Source organism: Pan troglodytes, chromosome 11 (assembly GCF_028858775.2).
Source record: "Pan troglodytes isolate AG18354 chromosome 11, NHGRI_mPanTro3-v2.0_pri, whole genome shotgun sequence".
Lineage (NCBI taxonomy): Eukaryota > Metazoa > Chordata > Mammalia > Primates > Hominidae > Pan > Pan troglodytes.
Genome location: NC_072409.2, coordinates 18,055,285 through 18,066,790, shown reverse-complemented (window position 1 = coordinate 18,066,790; position 11,506 = coordinate 18,055,285).

Below are 11,506 nucleotides of genomic sequence, written 5' to 3'. Positions count from 1 at the left end.
GGATCTGATTGCGAGGAACCATCAGGCAAACCTCGACGAAGGGACATTCTGGGAAATAATGGCAAAAATGCCAAGGTCATGAAAGTTTAGAAAAGAGTGAGGAACAACTGTTCCAGGCTGAAGGAGCTTAGAGATGGCTACATGCAACACATGTGATACTGACCCCGGGAAGAGTGAGGAACTGCTCCAGGCTGAAGGAGACTAGAGACATGCTGGCTGGATGCAACACTCATGATACTGACCCTGGAAAGAGTGAGGAACTGATCCAGGCTGAAGGAGACTAGAGATGGCTACATGCAACACTCGTGATACTGATCCCAGAAAGAACAAGGAACTGTTTCCAGGCTAAAGGAGACTAGAGACACGACAGCTGGGTGCAACACACATGATACTGATCCTGGATCCTTTGGCTGTGAAGGACAATTATTGGGATGTTTGGGGAAACCTGGGTGGAGTCTGAATTAGACAGTAGTAATGTATCAATGTGAATGCTCCGATGGCAATGGTTGCTGTGGTAGGCAGCCTTTGAGATGGCCCTCAGTGAACCTCACCCCCTGTATTCACTCCCTTGACTGAGAATATGGCAGAAGAGATGGGGAGTCACTTCCAAGAGCAGGTTCCAAAAAGACTGTGGTCTTTTTGACTGCTATACTGTGGAAAGCCCTAAGAGGTTTTCCCATCACGGTGATGAACAGAGGCCCTCAGCCCAACAGCCCAGGAGGAACTGAAGCCTCCTAACGACCAGTTCAGTGAACTTGGACGTGGGTCCTTCAGACCCAGTCAGGTCAGAACAACTGCAGCCCTGGCCGACAGTGTGACTGCATCTCATGGGAGACTTCTAGCCACTGGTTAAGTTGTGCCTGTGAAACAATCAATGCTTTTTGTTTTGAGCTGCTAACTTTGGGGGTCATTTGTTACACAGCAATAGGTAACTAATACAGTTACCCATTATTATATGATTATGTAGGAGAATGTCCATATTTGTATGAAAGACACACTATTCAGGTGTACTGAGGTATCAGATGGCACATAATTCTCAAATGGTTCAGGAATAGAAAGTTCTCTGTACCATATCTGCAACTTTTCTGTATGTCTAGGATTGTTTCAAAATTAAGACATCTATTGTAAAAAGCAGCAATGTGCCCTAGGTACATGAAGGAAAGGAACTCTGTTCTGGAAGGTCAGCACTCAGGGTACAAAGGAGTAGACGTAGTGGTGGGACTTCAGACACTGTGGTCTCTTTCTGAAATACAAACCACCCTCCTGCCTTAGTCCCTTCAATGACTCCTGCTGTCCTCAGGATAAAGCCCATCTTCCTGAGCCTGGCATTCAAGGCCACCAGACCCTCCCTATGGACGGCACCCAGCCTGCCTCGTGCATTCCCTTTAACATTTCACACTCCAGACAGTGCCCGTGCAAGCAGCTCCCGGAGGCCATGCTGTTTCTCCCCTTTGTGTTTTGCTCTGCCTTGAATGCCCCACTCCCCTTCTTTCCTGGACAATCCCTAACCAACTTCTGAGACTCACCTTAAGAGCCACCTCCTCCACATCCCATGTATCAACAACCCCCTCTCCTTCCCCAATCACAGCACAGCAAGTAGCACATGTTGTAAGGAGGGTCCATCTCCTCCATCTGACTGTGAGCCCAGCAAGGGCCAAAGCCCTATCCAGTTCCCCAAAGGCACTCAGCACCCAGCCAGTCCCAGCATAGCACACAGTAGGTGCTCAGTTTTAAGAGCCCACAGCCTGACCAAGGCATGGTTAGGGATGGGAGGCCCATAGTCACACTCCATGGGGACCACCCACTCCAAAACTCAGAGAAGTCCAGCCTGGAGTCAGTGTTGGGGGGCCCCGGACACAAGTCCCCAGAAGTAGCCTCCCTGCCATGGGCCCTTAGACCTGGCACTGCCTTGCAAATGCCCCTGGGGATTTCAGGCCCTGCAAAGGAGCAATTTGTACTTCAGGCTCGCTAATGAATCCCTGAACGAAGGAATTAATTACTGTCTGTCAAAATTAGACTTCTCCCTTCCTTCGAGATGCATCTTCTTTTTATTCTTAATTAATTTTTAAAATTACGACGTCAGTGCAAAGTCTAATTTATTTTACTTTTAGCGTTATTTCTCTGATAAGCAATTTCATTTTATGCCAGGCGCCCTCCTCGGCACCACTTTGTCACGTCAGCTCTCACTTCGAGGGGCTGTGGCAGACCTCCCAGAGCAGGCACCAGAGGCCTCAGATGAGCTGTTCCCCCTCCTGGGCCTCAGTCTCTCCGATGAGAAATGAATGCGTGGCACTAACCCGGTTCCACAAGCTTATCCCTCCCTCCATCGCAGGATCTACGTGAGGCCTATGGCCTCATGAATGCACAGCCCTGGAGCATTTATCAAGGGCTTCTGCACTCTTCATAGCACGGACCCCCCCACAAAAACCCTTTTAAAGCCAAGCCTGTCTTCCCCACTTTACAGGTGAGGAAACTGAGGCTCACAGAGAAGAAATTGCTAGGACATGTTGGAAAAAATGCTCCCAACCCAGGCTCTGACTCCAGATCTTCACCCTGGTACCTAGATGGGGTCTGTTGCAAATGGTGACTTGGAGGTCTCTGATTAGACCTAGATGCTGCCTGGACAGGTCTTACATGATACCATTTGAGTCTGCCCAGTGCTCTGGTAAATGTCTCCCCCCTCCCACCCTTGTGTGGGGATCTGCTCCCCTTAACTCAGCTCCCCACACCCTGCCCTTGTGAGGAGTCCAAATGAGAGGTGCTCGCTTCACCCAGGACCCTACTCTCAGCCACGGTGGTGTTTGCTGGGTAGACTCACGACTCGGTTGGAGCCACTTGGTTCCTTCCCTGGGATTGTTCTCACAGCTGCAGGCAAAGAGCATTTTCCTCTCTGGTTATGAAGCTGAGAATGTGTGAGCATGGGCCGAGGCTTGTGGCTTACACCTGGAATCCCAACACTTTTGGGAGGTGAGTGAATTCCTTGAGCTCAGGAGTTCTAGACCAGCCTGGGCAACATGGTGAAACCCTGTCTCTTCAAAAAAAATACCAAAAAAAAAAAAAAAAATTGCTGGGCACAGTGGGGCACGCCTGTAGTCCCTGCTACTTGGGAGGCTGAGGTAGGAGGATCGCTTGAGCCCAGGAGGTGAAGGTTGCAGTGAGCCGAGATTGTGCCACTGCACTCCAGCCTGAGTGATAGAGGGAGACCCTGTCTCAAAAAAATAAAAATAAAAAAGAAGACAGTGTGAGCATGGATGCTGCTCCACTATGTGGCCCCCACTCCCAGCCCACCTAGGAGAGATGTGAGTTGCCTGTAGAGGTACAGAGCACTGAGTAGCATGGAGAAGTCCTGCTTCCAGCCCCTTCTGAGGCTGCCCCACTCTTGCCCCTCCCAATTGGTTACACAAGACACTTAAAGCCCCTTCAAGGTCTAACTTCCTTTGAATGGGGTTTCTGTCACTTGTTACCCAAGAGTTCCAAGTGGTGTGATTGGGCTCATAGAGCTGGGAGAAAGGAGGAGCTCAGCCTGATGTGGCGGGAACTGTCTCCAGTGGATTGATGCTAAGCCCGTGGGGGAAGGGGCTAGAAGTGGATGTTCTGCAACCTGGAGATGACTTGTCCCTGCCTCACCACAGGATGAAGCCATGGGTATACGAAGCCCTCAGTCAGGCTCAGGCCCCACTGCCCATCTGGGCTCATCTCCCACCCTGCCATCTTTCACGCACAGCCTCACCACAGCACCCCGTCATGTCTCGTGGGGATGGGATCTCACCATTCTCCTTGCCTCCACGCTTTTGCATACTGTGCCCCTAGGCCAGCCCCTCCTACCACCACCTGCCTACTTGTTATAGACAACACCTCCTCTGGAAGACCCCTCTGGACTCACCACTCCTCAGTCTGCCATGGCAGTCAGCCTATTGCTGCTCGTAGCACCTGAGCTGGAATTGTCAGCACATGCTAGTACCCTAGGATGCTGTGAGCTATTTAAGGACCACATATCAGCCTCCCCAGTGCCCAGCCCTGGGCCTACCATAGGGAGAGTGTCACTCATCAACAAGTATCTACTGAGCAGCGGACACCATTCTAGGTGAGCAATACAGAGGAGTCCCTGCCCTCATGGAGTTTATAGTCTATGGCGGGAAAACATGACCAAGGATAAGCATAACACATACAAAAATCACACAGCATGAAGCCAGCTAAGTGGCATCAGGTACACAGGGGCAGGTTGGGATTATGAATAGGGATGGGTGGTCAGTGTAGTCCTGACTGAGACGGTGACGTCAAGGAGGTGAGAGGCTAGGCCACGCGGATGTCTGTGGAAAGGGGATTCCGGCAGAGAAAGCGGCCAGTCTTTGAAGCAGAGGATGTCGGGCGTGCTTAGGGAAAAGCAAGGGAGCCCCACGGCCAGTCTGGAGGGAGTGGAGAAGGAGGGGAGAAGGGCTGGTGGCCCCTGGGAAAGGCAGGCATATTTGGCTAAGAAGCTCAAGAAGTTCTTGTTGAACAAATCGAATTGAAATTTGAAAAGATTCTTGTAGTCTAGGTAGCAAGAACTACATGAATAATGAAAATGGGGGAATGTCAGTGAAATTTCATGGCTATATGATCAGAGCACAACTGGCGGGAGGACGTCAGGGGAGGTCTGAGAAGCAGTGCCTCCAGCCAGGATGCGGGGCTCGTGTCCACCTTGGGGGCAGAGTGGGGAGCAGGAGCACAGGCGGCAGAGGCTGGATTCGTTTCCTAGGGCTGCTGGAACAAAGCGCCACACACTCAGCAGCTTGGAATAACGGAAGTCTATTCTCCTGCAGTTCTGGAGGGCAGAGGTCTGAAACCCAGGTGTCGGCAGGACCGTGCTCCGTCTGAGGCTCGGGGTGGAATCTGTCCCTGCCTCGTGGCTTGTGGTCACGTGGCCATCTTCTTGCTGTGTCTGCATCTTCACATGGTGCTGTTCTCCCCTGTCTCTCCCGTTTCTTACAAGGACACCGGCCATACTGGACCAAGGGTCCACCCTGCTCCGGTATGACCTCATCTTAACTAATTACATCGGCAACGACCCCATTTCCAAACCAGGTCACATTCTGAGGTACTAGGGGTTAGGACTTCAACATATCTTTTGGGGTGACACAATTCAATCCATACCAGAGGCTTAACCTCCCAGGGACCCAATGGGTGACTCTGGTGCTCCGCTGAGCCTCTCTGGACCTTGGTCTGTCCCCTTGTAAGACCAAGAGGCTGACACGTCATCCCTCAGGCACGCAGCTTGCGTCTCTCCAGCTCCTTTTGAAGAATCTTCTCTCCTCTTCTCACTGCGCCACCTCTGATCTCCAGCGCAGCAGCGCGGGGACAGGAGCTCAGATGATTCCTAACTCTATCTTCACCATAAAACAAATATTTTGAAAAGCCTTTTGATGTCACTTTAATGGAGTGTGGAAAACACCGTTCAACCCCCCGCATTTTTAATTTCATCCTTTTTGCTATTTTTTTTCTCTTTTAAAGCTTGTGTTTGCTTTCATGTTACACGTTATTTATTTAGTTGCTTGTCAATTAGTGTCTATTCTCCAAGCGACAAGCACATTAGCAGCTGCAGAGATTGGAATTAAAATTCGCGGCCCAGTTGGTGCTACAGTAGCTGGGCCTACCCGACTGAGAAAACAGCACCTCTTTGTCATTTCAAAAGATGACCTTCCTCTCGCTTCTTCCTGTTTCTGGCTTCAGATTTAATTCCTACTGACTCCTCCGTGGTCACTGCACGGGCGTGATGGCTTTGAGATGGATTTTTTTTCAAATGCACAAAGGAAGATGTGGGCTCCCGTTAACAGCAGCCTTTGATGATGGTTACTGTAAAACAGGAGTTGGCTGGATTTGAATAACACGCTCTAAATTGTCAGTCTGAGGATTTTAACTCAGACAGCCTAATACTCCACGCCTCCACTCAGCAGTTCAGCAAATATTTAGTGAGGTGACGTGACGTAGTAGAAACAGTCAAACAGACCTGGCTCCACTATCAGCTCCTCGATTTACTGGGTACATGACTCTAAGCAAGTGGATTAACCTCACTGAGCTTTATTTATTGTTCTGAAAAATGGGAGAATTAAACTCAGCCGCACAGGGATGTTGTAAGAACTGAGACTGTGTGTAGAGCTTTGCAATCCGAGCTTCCATGTCTGACTCCTCCAATGAACCAGAGGCATTTGCTTACATGGGTTATGTCACAGCCAGCAGGACTTTGGAGAAAAAGACTGATGAAGCTGAGGCTCCATGGCTCTGGGGTGGAGACAGGAGGAGACTGTCTCCAGCCCAGCCCAGGCCTAGATCTGACCGCCGTTCACTTCAAGGCTGCGGGCAGAAGGCAGAGGAATTGTGATAACCCAGCCCAAGCAGGGTGGCTTCAGAACCCAACGACAAGGCAGGCAACCTGGGAGAGCAGTATTTTCTCATTTTCTGTTCTCAATATGCTACTGCACAGATCCAGGCAATGGAGGTATTGGGATGACTTTTCTCTGCTCACATCCCCTTTCCACTAGGATCCCCTGTCCTGTCCCCACCCAGTTAGATCCTAACACCAGCTCCCCTCTGCCACCCTCCCCTACCCCGCACTCCAGCCCCTTTTGCCATAACACATTTCCCCTCTAACAGAGGAGACCATGTGCTTGTTTATTCAGGGCGTCCACTGCTAAAATCTAAGCAGGGGTCTTTGTTTTATCCCAAGGGCCCAGGACAGTGCCCACTCTGTAAATATTTGTGGAAAGATGACAACTGCAGGTGATGGGGCCTGACTTACGGCAGGGCGGGGAGATGCAGTGAGGAGCACAAACCAAAGCAATGTTTAGGAGGAAGACATTCTTAACTTGCTCTGTACAGCAGGAGCCTCAGGGGCTCTTTTCAAAAACAAGAAGCCCTGCACCTTGCCACAGACTCATCACACCGCAGTCTGTGGGACCAGGATTCTGATCCTCATGCTGACGAGTCCCTGGTAATTCCAACGCAGCCAGAGCTGAGAACAGCCAGGGTTCTCGATGCAACTGAGATGGAGAGACGCTGGCTGAGAAGACATGAGTGCTGATCCCAGCTCTGCCTCCAACTCGGGGTGTGATCTCGGGCGAGCACTCGCCACACTCAGGGACTCATTTTTCCCATCTGGACCGGGAAGGGGTTGAGGCACTGGTTTTCACGGGATGTCCCTTGAAGCCCTAATGTTTGGTAGAGGGACCTCAGAGTGGGGGTGAGGCTTAGTGTGCTCCCAAGCACTCAGGACCCTGGGGGGCCCACCTTGGCTTGCCCTAGAGCTGACCCATCTGCTTTGTATATTGGGGTTCCACACAAGATTTCTTTTTGAACAAACAGTTCCAATTCACAGGTGTTTGGGAACCACAGGCTGGACACTGGCTGGGACTTGGGAGATGCTGGCATTACCAGCTCTGGCCTCAGGGCTTCACCTTCTCCATCTGTCTAATGTGGGGTGGACCCAATCACCCCAAAGTGCCTTCTCACCTGGGAAGTTGGGGTATTCCAGTTTCATGGTAGCAGGAGTGTTGGGAGGAAGAAAGGGAACTGGGTGAAGACAGGAGACAGTGTCTGCTGAAGGACAACTACCATCACACAATATAACACTCTAATGGCGGAGTCTTTTATATGAGAATAGATATTATGGAGCACAGTTCCATCAAATGAATATAATAGACTTGTTTTATATTACAATGCACACTGTAATTACACATTTCAATAATTCCTTCAATACATTACATACAAGCATTCTGAAGTAATGGAGTCCTGGAACCATATATAATAACGCGCCTAAAGGGAGACCCTGTGGGTGGTGACAGGCCTCCCAGCCAGCAGGGAGAAGCACAACCTCCTCCAATCCTGAGCCATGTGGCTTCTCACTCTAATCTCTGAAGACTCTCTGGAGGAAGTCCTTGGTACAAGCACCTGCCCACTGAGAAGAAATCCCTTCTACAACATCATCAACAGCTAGCAGACAGCCTCTGTAACATATCTCCAGGGATGGGGAGCTCACTACCTCACAGGTTATCTATTCAGTGGCCCCTGTCATTAGGAAATTACACACTACAAGCATATGCATATCATCTCTAAATTCATATGATCAAACCTGTACTGACTGAGGCACAAGATTCATTTGCTACCGCTGTCATAACAAATTAGCACAAACCTTGTGGCTTAAAACAACACACATTTATTATCATCTTACAGTTCCATTGGCAGAAGTCTGACATGGGTCTCACTGGGTTAAAATAAAGGAGTAGGCAGGACTATGCTCTTTTTCTGGGGCCTTTAGGGGAGAATCTGTTTCCTGCATTTTCCATCTTCCCGAAGTCACTTATGTTCCTTGACTTGTGGCCCCTCCCTCTGTCTTCAGCCACTCTCTGATCCTTTCCCTGGTGTCACATCTCTCTCTGGCCACAGCTGGGAAAGGTTCTTCTCCCTTAAGGAATCATGGAATTAGAGTGGACCTACCTGGATAATCCAGAAAGATCTCCCATCTCAAGGTCTTTAACTTTAATCACCTCTGTAAATTCCCTTTTGTCATATAAAGTAACATATTCACAGGTTCTGGGATTAGCGTATGGACATCTTTAGGGGCTGTTGTTCTGCCTACCACAGGCGCTATTTTATCATTACAATACCTGACTTATTGTGACTTCCTCTTCATCTGTACAAAGGAGATCATAATGCTTTATGGCATTAAATGTGACTATACACCTGTAGTGCCTGGCATATACATGTTTGACGAATGGCAAGCAAATTCAGTGAACTGAGGTGAAAGTATCAATGATATGATCCACTTTGTCAATATTCTTCCTAAAGCAAGGCACAGGAAATGATCACAAGGCCCACAGAACAGTTGAACAAGTCATGGAGGTCTGACAAGAGCCAAATAATTCACCTCTCTTGTTTGGACTCTGTATCTCTATTAATGCAGCCAAGGCATCGTTAGCATTTTAGACTTCTTCTTTGGTCTCAGTTAACTTAGTTGCTTGTAGTCAATTAAGACCCTAAGACCATCTCCAGTTACAAGGGATCATACCCCTGTTATAGGGAGACAAATTGAGGCATAAAGGATGAAGGCCCAGAGGTGATGCCTGAGGTAAAGATGAGTGGGAGTGAGTCAGGCCCAGGATGTGGGAGACGGACATTTCAGAACAGTAGACGCAGGTGCAAAGCCCAGAGCTGCAGGATGCCAAGGAGGTGCTCTCAGGGGCCTGCAAGAAGTGTGGCAAGAATAGCAACCTCATGGATGGGGGCCGGGGAGATCATCAAGGACAAGGCCCGATCTATGAGAGATGAAGGCCAAGGCCAGATGGGAAGGCTTGGATGCAGTGGAGGAGTGGGGACTTGGTCTTGGGAGGGTTTGCAAGCAGAGAAGTGACATGATTGTCTTGCAATTGACAAGATCATCCTGGATGTGGGCAGAGACAGTGAGGGGTGGGGGCATGCGCAGGAGACAGGGAGACCCATGAGAAGACTGCTTCCTTCACCCAGGCCAGAGGCGCCCAGGCTGGCTGCAGGCAAGCGGCGTAAGTAGGAGGTGGACATGGAGAGGAGAGGAGAGGAGAGGAGACGACAGAGTGGAGAGAGGAAGGAAGCAGAATCCGCTGGGCTGGGGGGAGGACAGGATGGCCTGTTGCAGAGCCTGGAGGAGCTCTGAACTCAAAGACAGGGAACTCTCCAGGGAGGAGGAGGCTTGGGTAGAAAAAAGGAGGTGTCGTTACCCCCACCTTAAAGGTGAGGCTGGAAACTGAGGCTGGGAGAGTTCAAATCACCTCTGTTTCTGTGACACAGCCCGTTGCTAGGCAGTTGCTTGGACCACTGTCCTGTCTCCAGACAGAGGAGCTGCCTGCGGCTGGGTCACTGGCTCACTAGAGGTGGGGCCCAGAGACTGCATGTAAAACAGGAGTCCCAGGTAGTCCCCGGGGAGGCCACCCCCATGGCCTCATCTGAGTAGGAGGCCAGGTTCCTTTCTTGCCATCAGCCTTCCTGCAACAGCAGCGAGAAGAGAGTGGGCTTCTGTGTCCTCACAGCCATGGGGCTCACTGCCTGGGCAATGACCGAGTCCCTCACCCCCTCCCCTGACTGGCCTCTGGTCTAGAGTTTCCTTTCTGCCTCCTCCCAGGGCTTTCTCCTTCATCGCTGGAATAATCACCATTGTTTTCCCAATGCCACACACACACAAAAGGCCCAAATCTCCAGTACCTTGTGTCCAACCTCGTGTTTCATGCCCTGGCCACACTCCACTATGGGTCCCTCAGTGGCCTCCATGCCTTTGCACAGGCTGTTTCCTCCCCTACCACAACCCTGTAGATTCTGCCCACCTTGAAAGATGCAGTTGGCATTCCATACTGTTCCATACTTTCCGTACTGCTCTTTCTCTGTGGAGGTGCCCACACCACTGGCTGGGCCAGAAACCTGCAGCATGGACCCTCTCCTCCTCACCCCCGCCGCCAGGGCGCGCACACACTCACACACACACACGCACTCACACAGACACACACACACACACGGGTCCTCAGGTCCTCATAAGTGTCCCAAATCCACCCTGCCTCTCTGTTCCCGGCCCCTGACCAGGTGAGGACACTCCAGCCCGCACCCTGGACACTCGGCAACATCCCCCAACCCCTTCCCAGACAAAAACCTACCCGTGCCTCCCCTGCTGCTCCCGATGACACCCACCCGCCTCAAGCTGCCACTGGAGGCACTGCCTATGCCGCTGACTGAATTCTAAGCTCTAGCCAGACCAATGCACCACTCACAGACCCTAGTCCCTGCTGTTTCCTCTGCCTAGGAGCCCCACCCCCACCCCTTCTCCACCCCACAATTCCCAGTTGGCCTTTACTGTTCATCCAGGGTCACCCCAGGACACCTTCCCTGCTCACCTCCAAGGCCGAGTAGGAGCTCATTTTCTGGGTGCCCATGGCCCCTTGTGACCATTTATCACGACCACGGATCACCTGTGTGCTGGCCTGTCTCCCATGCTTGACTGGGAATGCCTCGGGGGCCCGCGGGGCTCTGGGAGCTCTGGGCTTGGGTAGGTGCCAGCAGATGCTGAGTGTGTAACTGTGACTGTCTCCAAATACTTTCCTATGTTGAGTGTCCACACCTCACCCACCTGTGTCTCCCTCCCACACCCACTCCACACTCTCCAGGTGGGCTCCCAGCCACTGGCTTCCACCACAAAGGAGCCCTGGGCCTGGTCACTCTCTGTCTGTGGCCCCCGACCCCACCATTGTTTTGGCTAAAGAGGAGGGCGAGGCCACGGCGACCTTGTTCTCTTATTTCCCTGTGTCTGCCCACACCGTCGGCCAGTGTCACACACAAGCTGGGACCACATGCTGTTCTGTTTGGAATGAGAAAGTGGCATTAATACAAACAGAGGATCGTTTTAGACCTGAAACCATGTAATTAAGCTCTCCCGTGAATGCCTGTTAACAAGGAGGTGCTTTCGCATTTGAGAGAGGCACGTGTGGGAGGGCGCTGGGTAGCCACCATGCACTTA